At 33.3% G+C, this 15,813-nt stretch overlaps 1 long non-coding RNA gene and 1 pseudogene across 1 annotated transcript in view; both read left to right on the top strand.

The window, feature by feature from the left end:
- Positions 1 to 15,813, top strand: part of LOC140698069 (uncharacterized) — a 211,962-nt gene that overhangs the window by 21,037 nt on the left and 175,112 nt on the right. The gene's annotated exons all lie outside the window — the stretch shown is intronic.
- Positions 7,443 to 8,319, top strand: LOC102529428 (FGGY carbohydrate kinase domain-containing protein pseudogene; annotated as a pseudogene).

Consider the following 15,813-nt stretch of genomic DNA (forward strand, 5'->3'; position numbering starts at 1 on the left):
CGTGAAAAACACAGATCCAGTATGGAGCCATACTTGTTCTTCCCTGATACACAAATAGCTCACGGTGGTTTGACAGTATTCAGAAGGAAAATGTAAGAAACAGTTCTCTTTAGACTTATTTCACAGATTTAAAAATTATGATTTTCACATAATCATATTATGTTCTTAATATTCAATACAGTTTAAAAAATTTGGTAAGATTCTATAAAGCCAGCATTCATCAGTTCAATTCAGTCAAACAAATGGTAGCTTATTTCAATCAATGTATTTTCTCGTTTTGGTTTTTTTTCACTTTTTTTTATTGAAATATAGTCAGTTTACAATGTTGTGTCAATTTCTGATGTCCAGCACAATGCTTCAGTCATACATGAACATACATATATTTGTTTTCATATTCTTTTTCACTGTAAGCTACCTCAAGATATCAAATATAGTTCCCTGTGCTATACAGGATAAACCTGTTTATCTATTTTATGTATACCAGTCAGTATTTGCAATCAATCAATGTATCTTTAAGTTATTGTGTGTGATGTTTTTTAGATTGCGTATTTTGATTTGTATTATTTTATTAAGCATCATGCTCAATATTCAAAAAAATGTATAATTTGCTCAAAATTGTTGTCTACCTGAAACATAAAAGTAGACATGAAGAAGTACCATAAATTCCAAATTTAAGAATAATGCTTAAAAAAATAATGCTTTATATAATGGTTTTAACTAAAAAATTAAGAATGGGTTTTAGAATTAGAATCTTGCTCTTTTGTAACACCTAATGAAAAAGTGGGTGTAGGCAATGGTCCTCACTGGCTACTAACATCACTCTAAAAGAAAGAGACAACTGAAATCATGTAGTTTATAAAAAAAAAAAAGCACCTCCCTAAATACTGTGAAGTGTCTAGATTGTTGTTGTCCAGTAGAAATATAATTCCAGACACATTCTAATTTAAAATAGTTACTGACCACCTTTTAAAAGTAAAAAGGAACCAATGAACTTTAATTATTAAAGACTACCTTCAACAATTGAAAAACCACCCTCAGCAAGATGAAGTCCCTCATACTCGTTGTGTATGTGTGAAATCATATACAAGGTAACTGATAGAGCAGTCTGTTAAAAGTAAGATTGATTGATTTAATTTCAGCTTTATTGAGGCATAGAAGATTGTAAGATAAAGAGTACATCGTGGTGATCTGATATACATAACATAACATTGTGAAAAGATTCTTTTCGTCTAGTTAGAAATACCTAGAATTTGAAGTGGCAAGTCTTGAAAAGATATCCCTACTGGAGATCACATTTCAAAAGCAAGGCAATTTCCTTTGGCAATAAAATAAGCAAAATAGAAAACGTATGGTAATGCTACACAAAAAAAGACAATAAAAACACTGGAAGATACACAGCTTCTCCCTATACTAACCAAAACAAACAAACAAATAAATAAATCCACTGAAGAAACAATTTTACCATACTGACAGAAGATAATAATGTTAGCTAGGAATTTTGCAGACCTCTCTTATTCCACAGTGTAAACAAAAGAAAATCAAATATGTTTATAAAAAATTACTTATCTTAAAAAAATAAGAAAATGATAATCAACATATTTTAAAGCATGAAATTCATTCAGAAACAAACCACAAAGCAGAACACAATGTCATATATGAAGGATCTAAAACAGAGTAATTTTAAAAGGCTAAAAACAAAGACATGTACAATGTTTTAATATTGTGATCCATAATCTAAAAATATATATTTGGTTATTCAGATAACCAAAATATATTTCTCATATATACTTGGTCTTTGTCTATGGTTCCTGACTCACACCTCCCCAAAGCCTTGAATTTCTTAAGTGCTGAGAGTGACAAAAGTGTCTCTTGTTATATAATGGGGGTGACTTTCAGACCCTACTTAAGGATGGGAGCTGGTTGGCTGGAGAACCAACCATATGATTAGAGGGTTGGAACTTTCAGTCTCACTCACTGACCTCTAGGGCATACCTTGCCCTATGCATCTCTTATCTTGCTTCACCTGAGTTATATCCTTTTGTAATAAATGGGTAATCTAGTAAGTAATATGTTTCCCTGAGTTCTGTGAGCTGTTTTAGCAAATTAATTGAATGCAAGGAGCAGGGGTCTTTGGAAATTTCAATTTGCAGCTGATCAAACACAGGTAACCTGGCCTTTGGATTTGCAGTTGAAGTGGAAGGTGGTCTTGTGGGACTGAGAACTTTACCTGTGGAATCTGATTCTATCTCTGGGTAGATAGTGGCAAAATTGAGTTGGCTATTTAGACACTTAACGTGATAAATCTCCAACCATATCTAAGATTGATAATTAAGCTTTAGCATAGATTGTTACTTTCCCAAATTCACACAACTAAGTGATGTTAAAATCTGATTTTGAATCCTAGCATCTGGCTTGAAATCTTGTGCCCTAAACCACTAATGCAGCTTTATAGGTACTGTTAGATAGATGCAAATTGTATTGAGACTGTAGAACAAAACTACTGCATAAAAAAAACATAATACGTAATTTTCTATAATTCTTGAAGCACTTTGCCTCATTAGGTAAACAATTTTACCTATTACATTGTATGATAAAGACTCTACGTAGAGTCTATTTTAGCTTTTAAAAAAATTACTGGTTGATGTTAAGTTTTAAACATATGCCCTTCCTTAGGTTGTGTCTGTAATGTTTTGGAACACCTGGCTAATTCAGTAAAATAGCTCAAAGAAATTTAAGCTGTGTTGGTATAAACACAAACACACTACTGTTATACTGATGGAAGATTTTCAATTTTCAGATAATTGTAATGTGTGGATGTAGTGTCTTGTCACTCTGCCTTTAGGTTTAGTGATATTACCACAAAGAATTTAAAATCTGTAGAATTATGTTGCCAGTATCCTATTCCTTAGCATCTTAATATTCATCAAGGTGTTCCAGTTTCTGTTCTTCCCTCATCCCATAGGATGAAAATGAAACAGCTGTTGCCAGTTCGTAGCATATGGGCTTATCTTTTGCATTACAATAGATTTCCATCTGGGTACATTGGAAGTTCTTACAATAAAGTGTTTTTCTTTATAATCCAAATATCTGGTATATAAAAAGACCTACTAAAAGAGATGCATAATTTGTTAGCTGCATTTCCTTACACTGTTCTGGATTTTATAAATGTCTAAAAATATATAGTAACTACAGCTATGTTTTAGCTTGATGTTTTAAGAAAGAAAAATTAATTACATATTTAACATGGGAAAGCCATATGTTTGATAGCTGACTTTTGGCATCAAAAGGAATTCCTTTGATATAAATGATTGCTTTGTGGAGGTTTGGGAAAACCTGCACAAAAAGATTGACAAAGAAAAATCAATGATAAACCCTTCACGATGAAAGAATTTTTCTTCAATTTTACTTTGTCAAAAACATCTTTAGCAATGTTATAGTGGCAAAGCTTTTCTTTTTATTAGATGATCAATATATTTTTATAATTAATCTGCTTATTTCAGATTCTCTTTAAGTGTGAAATCTAAATCTAATATACTCTGTTAAATTTTCAGTCACTTGAGTTTAGTAAATTACTAGTGAATTCTATCTTAGTGATTTATTACCTTCCATGGCTGTGCAAAAAAGTTGTTTGACATAACCAAACAAATGATAGCATAATCTACTACTCATATATTGTTTCAAATTGAAGTAATAAATATTATTATTTAATAAATATTCAGTAAATTAGTATTATCTGACACCAAAGCAGAGCTTCATGAGTGCAAGTGTATTTGTTTACTGCCATAATCTAAAATCTAGAATAAACATGGCATACTTCAAGAACATAAATATTTGTTGCACAATTTGGACAAATAGCAGGAATACAATTAAGAAAAATCAGATCTTGATTGGCAAATAACAAGCATTTGTTTCTTTAATATTGACAATATTTTGCCATTCTTTAAGTTAAAAAAAGGACCTCTTAATCTTAATGCATATTTTTATCAAGTGTGAAATTTAGAATTTATTACTACGAATCTTTAAAATGCCAAGACATTTAAAATGAGTATTTAGATAATTCTAATTAACATTATGCATTTTGAATAATACAATATTCTGGAAATATTTTGTGTGTGCATTCAATTATTTATTTTACTCAGGAAACTATCATTTCTGATGTAGTAAAACTGAAAAAAAAAAGTAACTGTAATTTGAGTCTTAGCATTCAGAAGATGAGAAAAAAGAATGAGAATATTTCCAGATAAAAATAAGTTGTCAATGGAAAAAATATAATTTTTTTTATGAGAAAGCAAAGCTGTAGAAGAAGAAAATTAAACCCAAACTGCCCTAACAAGAACAGCAAAATAGCTTTCCTTTTTCTAATTTTAAAGTGAACCATAATCAAGAGCTTATAAGACAAACACTACTACTGAATAGACATTGAATTCCTGGAAAAGGAAAGCACAGCAGTTCAAAATGTGAGCATGTGGGACAGCAACCACCAACGCAAGAGGCAGGAGATGTGTTTCTTGGAAAGCTAAGATGCTCTGGCCTGAGAGGAAAACAAGAAAAACCCCTGAAGTCTTCTACATCAGCCATAAAATGGAAGGATGAAACAATGAGTGTAGCTGAGATGAACAGCTTCTAAAAATGGAGATTAGTAAGGAATTAAAAACATGTCATACAATCTACATAGTCACTGCATAGTTTCATACTATTTTCTGTAATGTCTCTTTATTTTAAGATAACCTATTGACAAGCATTTTTGCTACTGTAGTTATTTCAGGAAGAAATGGTGTAAGATTAAGATTTGAAACTAATAACTTGGTTGGAGAAACATGTAAAAATGCAAATATACAGACATTAAATAATTGCTACCTATTTTTAAACTGAAGTTCTACTTTAGTAATTATATTAATTAATAGTATTATACTAAGTAATGTTACCAAGTAATTATGTTATACTAAGCATTATAAATGTGTTTATATATATATAAACCAAGCATTTATATGTTTTTGTCTATGACAGTAAACATTTTTTTTCATTTTCCAAGCTTAGGGAAACAGGCTGTGTAGGGAAACAGATACATAATTTTAATCAAATTCAAGCTTCTTCTTAAATATACATTTGTGAGAGGCAAAAAAGAAAAAAAGCTCGAATATAGGAATGTGACCTGATATGAAGGTCAAAATTTACCCATCAGAATTCATTCTGTTGGATGTTCAGTATGTTGGACGTTCTTAACTAGGTTTGCCAATTGTTCAAAAATATAGACTTCTTATTAAACTTGTCATTATTTCCATCTCATTCCCAAACTTGCCAAATCACAAATTGAAAGAAAATGAATAAAAATATAAACTGAGAGAGAGAAGAGCACTAGAGGAGGCTTCACTGAACAGGAGATATCAACATGATCTTCAAGATGGAAAAAATGAGGAGAAATGACTGATCTTGCAGCATGGAATAATTTAAAATTGATCTGGTCTGCTAGCTACAACTATGTGGGCACCTAACACTCATGTTCATTTAAATGGCTATGAATATCACTTAAATTAAAGCAAAAAGCCTTAACAGAGCCTAACCTGCATAATCTTCGCCTTAACAGAGCCTAACCTGCATAATCTTCTTCCCATTACATCTCTGACCACGTTGCCAACCTTCTCCCATGCATTGACTTTACTCTAGCAAATAAGGTTCCGGGTAGTTCCCAGAAACATCAGTCAGACCTCTGCCTCAAATGGTTACACTCGTTAGTCTCTCTGACAGGAATGATCTTAGAGCATCACCGCAGCTAGCCAAGTCACTTTCATATGCCTTCTCTTTACTCAAAAGTCACATCTCAGTGGCAGTCTGTGTAGCCACCCCCTCTAAATCCTCAAGCGTACCTCCATCCCATATCATCCTTGTATGCTTTGTTTTGTCTTGTTAGCAATTATCATTGACTAGTATAATATTCATTTTATTTGTTTCTCATATTTATTATAAATTTCCCATTACAATGAAGACTACGTTAGGGGAACTTTATGGTTCCTACCACTACTGTTATTACCTGAGCATCTTTTTCCAAGGATCTACATTATCCGTGTGATTATGTCCATCTTCCACAGAATAGTTAGTATTTAAAGACTCCAGACCAGCTGAACACTGGTTAGAGTATCTTGGATCAGCATTAGGCATTTCATTGTTTTGTTGTATTCTGCTAAAAAAAAAATACATAATATGTAAAAATTAATTCAATTATTTGTTATAGAAAATTTAAACAAATAGTCTTTAAAGGAAATGGAAATTAGGTAGTACAAAAGGAAAAAAACATACATTAAGCGTTATTTTTAAGAAATAATTTATTAAAGCACTTCCGAGAGCAGACAATAAGTGGGAAGGCACTAGGACAGCCTCCCAACAGTATATTCAGATAGTCATTCCCATATATAAACAAGCAACGTGTCTGCCTTACAAATACAAAGGAATTCATAAAGCTGCCAGCATAATTGAGTCTCCAGCAAGAAAATGATTTAAAAAGTGCTTAAGTATACCGGAAAAGTGATAAACAAGGAAACCATTATTAAAAAATGATTATTTGAGAGAGAAGCCATAATTTTATTGTAAAGATCTTATTACACAAGCCTTTTATCCAGTTAACATTCTAAATATATAGGTAGAATATATCAAGTTGGTTATTTTCAGTGTTATCACCAGGTTTTATCGATTCAGTATTTGATTAGGCAGTATACTTTGAAGTGTACCAGTTGGATAGGGAACTTCAACATTTCTGTACATTGGTTTGCTATATATTTTTTAATACACTTAAAGTGCTGTTTTTAATGGAATTTTTTTTATAAAAGTTGGTATGTAATCTTGGAAGTGTCTTATCTTTGAGACAGTTGTTTTCTTCCTTTGAGATTTCAAAACAGGGACATAGAAAGGAAAGTCTCAGGTGAAAATTAAAAAAAAAAGAAACAGACAAGAAAGGATAAGAAATGAAATAAAAGAACAGAAACCCTGAACTGTTAGCAATTCACTATTGCTTGCTTCTAAAAATATTTTTAAAATGACTAACTTGAGTTAATTTCTACATAATTCCTGTAACTCTTGTTCATTCTTATTTGTTGGGAGTTTAAAATAAAAATGGCTTAAAATATAGTCACAGTATTTTATTAAGATTTAAAAATTTTTGAGGTAATGAAATCTTTTTTCCTTTTGTATTCCACTTACTATCTTGTTTCTGAATGTATACTCTATGCTGCTGTTCCTTTTACAATTATACACAAACTCTAAAACTTGTTTCTCTGAAAGAATGCAAAATACCTCCCCTTACAATAATTTATTTTATTTTGTTTAACAGTTCACAATTTCAATGGAAAACATTTGTCTTGTACCTCTGAATTTAGATACAATGAGGTAAATAATCCATAATTAACATATTATAAAAGTGGATTTCAGATTGGACAACTGGAGGGATGGCAATGCTTGATGGAGATCAGGAACCGGGTAGCTACTATGTGGGTGTGGACGTTGAGACAAGTAGTATCCATGAGGGGCTGGTGGACCAAAGGGGCACCCTCTTGGCTTGCATAGACCAGCCAATTAATCAGTGGGAGCCTCAGTTCAACAACCATGAGCAGTCTTCCAAGGACAATCTGGGATAAGTGTTCTAGAGAATGTTGCACAAGGGGTCAATTTAAAAAAAAGCTTTAAGACTTGGGTTTAATGCCACATGTTCTCTGTTCTCTTGTTTTGAATAAGCAGTTTCATCCTTTACCAATGAACCATGAAGGGGATTCCCTTCACAACGTTATTATGTTTCCATGACCACCAGTCAGTCAGTTAGGTCCACAGGATCACAGAAACCAAACACAGCATCCTGCAGTACACTGGGGGCCTGCTGTCCTTGGAAATGCAGGCCCTGAAGATTCTGTGGCTAAAAAAGAACTTGGGAGAGACTTGCTGGGATAAGGCAGCACATGTCTTTGATCTCCCAGACCTCTTATCATGAAAGGCAACAGGTGTCACAATAAGATCTCTTTGCTCCCTGGTGTGCAAATGGACATACTTGGCAGAGAAAGGCTGGGACAACAGTTTCTGGAAGATGACTGGTTTGGGAAGACTTGATTGCAGACAATTTCAGCAAAATAGGAAACCAAGTGCTGCCTCTTGGAGCTTCTCTTGGAAATGGGCTCACTTACATCAGAGGCAGCAAAGGACCTTGGCCTGCCCACTGAAATTGCAGCTTCACTTACTGATGCCCATACAGGAGGACTAGGTACTCTCTCACCCTGCGTCCACCACCAACACTATGTTCAAATGAAATATTCTCTAGAACTGAAGACAATCCTTTTCTAGTTTTACAGCAAAGATCAAGAACTGGTGATTCAAAATATAGTAAAGAAAAGCCTTTTTACAGTTAGGCATTTGGATAGAATTACAGAACTTTTCATCAAATATACAATTCATTTATAACTTTATTAATTTCTCCATACAAAATAACAGAAAAATGATCTAAATAAATATCTGGATGGTTTGTTGGTTTACGCCATAATTTGAGAAAGATATGTTCACTTCCAGGTAGGAAGTATGATGATGGTGTACCTACCTGTACTAATTTTTTCTACAGGTACTCCAAAACCCTTACAAGTCTAACTTTTATTTTTGTAATATGTTGGCTTACATGCTACGTCCAATTACTTGGGTATGTTCTTGATTTCATCTTCTAAGCATCTCTCCAACCTGGCATTCATGTATTTATTTATTCATTCATCAAAGACCTATTAAACACTTAGTCTGTGCCAGGTAATGTGTTAGGGGACAGTGAGCTTAATAAAAAACAACAACAACAACAACAACAACAAAAAAAAACCAAGGTCTCATCCCCAAGTGGAAGGCAGACAATGAGACAAGGTTTACAGTAAAGTGTAATGACTCCATCCTCTTCTTCATCCTTATGTATTTTTTTGGTTGGGTACAGTGTTAGATTCTCAATATTCCCCACTTCAGCGATAGCTGTGTCTTTTTCCTAGCCTCTCTTGCTAACAGGGTTTCTGTTTAAATTATGGTTCAAACTTCATGAGATCAACTTAGTAGATCATGACCATTGGATTTTCAGAATAGAATGAACTGACCAGAGTAGAAATTATCAAATATGTCTCACACAGTAAGGGTAAGCATTATTTTTGTGGAATCTATGTTTCCATTTTTACTTTATGCATCTCTGTGTGTATACCGGGCCATAATGAAAATAAAATTTCTACTATGGGCCATGGTGCAGAAAACTTCAAAGCACATTTTATTTCATACTTCATATTACAGCCAAGAGTTATCTGTCAGATGCTTACATCAGATGCTACTCTCAGAAGTCTGTCTGTGCATTTTCACCGCCATGTCTTTGCACATGTGTTCCTCTGCCTTGAATGACTGGTCCTCTGTTTTGCCCACTAGCTGACTTCTACTCTAACTTGAAGAGCCCTCTTAGATGCTTTCTCCTCTGTATAGTGTTTCACAGAACACTCATATTTATTTTGAAATTCTCTAAGTTATACTTGTTTTTAGCACTTTTACCTACCCCTACTGAAGAAATGATTGTTCTGTAATTGCTTTTTTTTTTTTTTTCTCTGCTCATCTTTTCCACTAGACTACAGCTCCTTGAAGTCAGGGACATTATATTATTCATCTTGCATAACCTGTGCTGAGTCCTGTGTATGGTTGTTATAGGTGCCTGATAAATGTATTAAATGAATGAAGTCACATTAAAGCAAGAAAAAAAAAGTAGGGGGGAGGGTATAGTCAAGTGGTAGAGTGCATGCTTAGCATGCACAAGATCCTGGGTTCAATTCCCAGCACCTCTTCTAAAAAATAAATAAACCTAATTACCTCCCCTCCAAAATATATATATATATATTAAAATTAAAAAACAAGTAGTCACCTCTGCTTTATTCACTAATGCAAGATATTTAAAAAGTGGACTCTCATTTTAAATTGAATATATTCTATTTGAAATATATAATGTGGTTTTCATACTCTACTAATACAAAATTATTTGTATCTATAACCCAGTAATTAACTATACTCTACTACTCTTTTTTCTTGCTGCTACAACTAATAACATGGGCATTATTTTTCAGACAATAATACAAGTGAATTTGAGAGCAGTCTTTTAATACTTTTTCATTTTTATGCTCAGTACTTAGGTAACAATATTATTTTTATTGAATAAATTTTCCTTCAATAAAGAAATCTGTTTTCCTTTTGAAAATGTTAAGTGATATGTATTAAAGTATCTACACTTTTAGTAATTTTGCAAGAATGGGGATCATATAAATTCTAGAAGTAGGTTCACTGGGCTTTGAAAACTACAATTTGTGCTTTTCCATTAATGCTAAAATGACTATTTCATATATGAAGTCTTGATGTGTAAATTAATTTTCTTTTCCATAAAACTACTTTGAGGTCAATAGAAGATAAACAGATTTACTAAGTAATTTTAATAGGAGTCACATTGTTATAAAAAAAATTGTCACAGTCATTAGGTAGATTTGAAAAATTTGATCCATGAATTTTCTTAATGTTGATGTAAAATGTGTTCATATTTGAAAGGTACATAATAGGCAGTGTATAGTTATTCTAACCAGTAATTAAATAAATAATTGTATAGATAAATATATAAGTTGTAATAGAACTGGCTAATTGTATTAGAAATGAAAAAAAATTAGTCATATTTAAACTAATTTAGCCATGTTTGAATTTAGTGAAATGTTGAAAGCACAGTAATATCTTACTTAGCTTTCTGGATACTATAAGAGTAAAAGAGACAATGTCTGTGAAAAGGTGTCAATTTATTTGAGAGCAAAAAATAAATAAATAAAATTGTACTTGGTTTAGGTGTACTCCAGAAGCAGAAATTGGAGTGAGCAATTGGATGCAAGACTGTGACCTTGCTCTCAGGAAAACATGTACAGGAACGAGAGAAGCAGGATAGGGATGGCAGAGGAGGTCTGTGAGAATGCGTCTTCAGATGAGGTCTAGCTGATCCATGGTGAGATCATTTGTAAATGTAATTTGTGCTGCCGTGTCTGCTCACGCTTGAGACAGGCCAACGGCGCATATATACCTCCATCCAAGTCGGTTATTGCCTGTGGAGTTGTGCGACCAGTGTGGGGGGTTGCAGCATAAATACCAGGACTACAGGGGTAGGCAGCTTCCGTCACCAAAGGGTATCCTCCAGAAGGTTTTGCAGTGAGACGTAAGTCTCTGTATCTGCACCAGCAGCAGCAAGGGGTGGGGTGCTGTAGCAGGTTACCAAAAATACAATGTCTTAAAGAAGACTAATATATTATCTTAACGATTCTGGGGGTCAGAATGGGTTTTACTGAGATGAACCAAGGTGTTCTGGTACTTTTTGAAACTTCACTTTATGCCACTTTGCTTTTATGAAGAGCTAACTCTTTTTGCCAAATGAAAAAAAATCCAAATTTGATTTTTGCTTTTATGGAAAAAAGGCAAAAAGTGAAAATAGCAGCCAGCATTTGTTTTGCTGGGAGCTGTTATAGAGGTGCCAACCTCCTTCCTCAGGAAGTACACTCAGCATCTCAGCATCAAGCCGCCACAGCTTTGAACTGTGTCTGTGAGCATCTGTGCTTCTCCTTGATTTATTTTGTGGATGCATCAGCAAGATGTGTCCTAGGGTAATTGGTTCTTCACTTTATGCTCTGTGGTTTACAAAAGGTTTCATAGGAATGCTCTATTTTCAGATAGTGGGGGGGATCCTGCACTGCATTTCTTCTGGAGAGTAGGGAACTATCCATTTTCTTGCCCTTTCCAGTTTCTAGAGGCTGCCTGCATTTCTTGGCTCATGGCCAGTTCCTCATCTTCACAAGCAAAGGGTAGCATATTCCAAACTTTCACTGAATCTGATTCTCAGCAAACACTTATGTTTATTCATTTAATGGAAATAAAGGTACAACATAATCTTAGTTTAAAAGATTTATTCTCAGAAATGATTTGATGATGTAACACACTCACAGATTCTGAGAATTAGGACATAGACATTTTGGGGGCCAGATTTCAGTCCACCACAGGCACCAAGAGACTCAGCTATAACAACATCCATAACAAGTCATAGTAGTCACACAGTGATGGACTCTTCAGAAGCTAAAAAATTTCAAAAATTAAGAAGTAGAGCAATCTGTATTAAAGTAAAAAAATGGTTAAGTCTCATACGTGACTGTTTCTTTCTCAACACCATGTCCCTGCTGTGAAATTAAGCAGCCTGCATTGTCTGGAACTGGGAGTATCGGTCTGTGCTTCTTCTGTTTAGTAAAGAGCAAATATTGGTATGCTTGTTTTGTTTCTGAGCATATGAGTTAGCAGATAATAAAAATATAATGAGCTATGTTTGTTTTATTTCTAGTTCTGTCACTAGACTACTAAACTGAGAAAAAGCAGGAAGAAAAGGCAACCTTTTAAATTATTTATGGTTTGGAAGAATATATGTGGATATAAATTCTTTCTGTATTACATTTAATGTAGGTTAAATATATCAATCCTCAGAAAATAAAGCCTTGGCGACATTTGTTGGAAACAGAAGGAGTAGTGAGACATCTATGTTTAAGTTCCAGTTGTAACTGGCTTTAAACAACAGCAGTGCCAGCGATAATAATTTAAGGAATCGGAATCTTATCCTGAAAAGTCCAGAGTAGAGTTTATCTCAGACTTAGGGCTGAGTGTAGGTACTAACATGGTGCTACCAGGTTTCAGCCTTGCTGTCTCTTTTCCTCATTTAAGAGATGGATTATATTCCTTTTCTTTCTTTTAGCAGTGGCAAATTAAATGTAACCAGTACTGGTTTCTTTTACCTTCCAATCACTCCAAGCATGTATACAAAAATGACCCAACTGTGCAAACATAAAGTCCTGGAAAATACCCATTGTGATTGTCTTGAATAATGTCCTGTTCTAATCCCTGGAACTTGTGAAAGTTAACCTTATATGACACAATTAATGATTTTGAGGTTAAAGTTTATCCTGGATTATCTGGGTGGGTCCTAAATGAATTCTTAAATATCATTATAAGAGGGAGACAGAGGGAAATATGAGACAGAAAAGGGGGTGACAAGACCGCAGAGACGGGTTGGAGTGAGGCAGCCACACACGCCACGGAATGCTGGCAGCTCTCAGAAGATGAAAGAAGCATAGGATGGAATCTTCTCAGGGTCTTAGGAGAGACTTTTTGTGTTTGTGAATTAGTCGTTGTGACTGAAAAATAGTTTTGATTGACCTGGCCTGGCTTATGTGTGAACAGCTTGAGCAGAAGTATTAGATGGACTGAAGTCTCATAGACTGAAAGTCAGAGAGGGATGTTTTCCCAAAGTACACAGAGCGCTGGTTTCAGAAACTGGGTGAGTGGGAGCTAGGCATTCATAAAAAGCAAATGTATATGACATCTGGCTCTTGATGAATGTGGCTAGTATATTCCGGGGCTCTACCTGACTGCCCGTGGGCTTCAAGGTTGTGTTGGTGTGAAGGTAAGATCTTTCTTAGGAAACATAATACTGCAAAGTGGGTGGACAAAGGTAAAGATTTGTCTTATCTCTCCCTCTTCTTCTTCTCTTTCTCTTTGAAATCAGAATTCAGTTTAAAACCAAATTATATATACATACATACATATATACTAGTGATGGTAGTTAATACGAATGATTTGTTTTGTTATCTAAATTTTTTACAGGCTTAAAAAAGGAATTTCACATAGGGTAAAAAAATCACTATCAAATATGATACTAAATGTTTATTTAAAATATAAGTCAAAAGTATGCAATTTGAATTTAGTAACACATTTTTTATGCCACCATTAAGTAAATATTATACACATTCTGAAAGAATGTAACTTGAATCCACAGCCACCACAATTTGGTCTATCAAGTGTCCCACATATTTCAATCCAGTCCTTAATATGTGTTTCCCCTTTGGAGCTATTTTTATGTTTAAATGTTACATTTGTTGATACACTAAATTGTCCTCAAAAATGCTACTTTCTCAACCTTGTGCTTACATTCCCTTTCAGTCTTCACTCCTTTCTCATAGTTGAGGTATCAGCTGTCACTTTTTGCATCTTCACTGACTCTAGCAGCCATATGAAATATATCATTTGAAATTTAGATACCATATATCCATTTTCATAGGCCCTTGAAAATGCTTGTTTATAATCTGATGTATAATCCTTCGAATCCAGATAATGAGTTAAATATATAAAACATAAAAATTATAAACATCCTTAATGAAAGGAAGCACTGAGGGGAACTCTCTTTAAAAATTGCATCAGTTTAAATCTGTAGCTGTTAGGTATCTATTTTGTGCCTCCCAAAGATTTGTTTCACTCCTTTGTAATTTCTTTGTTGTTTCATACTTTGTGTGTGTGTATGAGGTTTAACTTGGCATTGGACAAATTTTTTATACATGCACATTACAATGACTAGCATAAAGAGGGTTCAATATTAGTACTTAATAAATTGTTGAATGTGTAAATGAAGGAATTATTCTATTACAAATTTCTATAGTAACCCAATGTTGCCTGTAAATAGGAATATATCAATATCCATGTTTGACATAGGATCCAAGACACATGGAAGGTGAATGGGTTTTAAAGGTCATATAACAAGTAACTGACATACACTTTGAAGTACTTTGCCTTACACAAAGAAACTATGGGTAGCCTTAATGAATACAAGCAGAAAAAAGTACTTGTTCAGGAAGCAATATATGGAAGTAATAGAAAATTTAGAGCATTTTATAAGAAACTTAAATTTAAGAATACCTATCAGAAGCAGTGCATCATTATGTACTCTTACAATGTGAAACTGTTTATAAGGTTCTAAAATGAAAGGTAATAGGTGTAGCCTAATGCATAGGCATGCCTCTTTTCCTATTTAATAATGTTTCCTGCTTACAATTTATTGTCATAGTATTTTGTAAAATATTATAATATTTTACTCTATATTCAATGTATAGGAAGAAAAAAAATCCTTCCCTGAAATGTGTATATGTCAGCTTATAAATCACTCTTTTAGGAAAAGAGAATATAAATTCTGAGAAAGCACAACACACATAAACATCGCTTTGAATAGAGATGTACAATAATAATAAATAATCTACATTTTACCTACAAATTATTTTTATTCGAAATTATGTTTGATGTTATTGTGATATTTGTGGATCAACCTGCTTATCAAAAACTGAAATGAAATAATAGTATTCAAATTGGTCAGAATTCTTCCCTCTCCATCATAATAGAATATATTATTCTTTTATTCTTTTCTCTCCCTAGGATTTATATTACATATTATAGAAAAGAAAATCTACATTAGAGTATGATGTCATTTAAAAAAATTACCTCTTTTGAGTAGTTTGTGACGTAGGTCCTTTTCTTTCAAATGCACATTAACACTTCGTGGCAGAAGTTGGAGCTTGTGTATCATTATATTGTTTAGCATTTTTTATCATGAGTTCTGAAAATAATACTTTCTATAGAAAAGCAATACAACTTTGAGAGATAAATATAAGTTAGCATTGTAAATCAGTATATTACCACTCACTGGTATTTTGTAAGACTGTTAATGGTAATTAAGTTTTATTCTCTAGTCTCAAATATGACACACTATTCAAATAAAAGTACACATTAATATTCATGACACATGAAGCATTCTAGAGAATAATGCAATTTGTTTGAGTCTATATTCGTATTTCAGTCAAATCATTGTTGAAGATTTGCCTATAATGTTTTTGTCTTTCATAAAAATAGATAAGAAAATATTTAAATATTAGTTTCAAGAAAATTTAAAAAAATTTCTTC

The sequence above is a fragment of the Vicugna pacos genome, chromosome 1 (genome assembly GCF_048564905.1).
Source record: "Vicugna pacos chromosome 1, VicPac4, whole genome shotgun sequence".
Lineage (NCBI taxonomy): Eukaryota > Metazoa > Chordata > Mammalia > Artiodactyla > Camelidae > Vicugna > Vicugna pacos.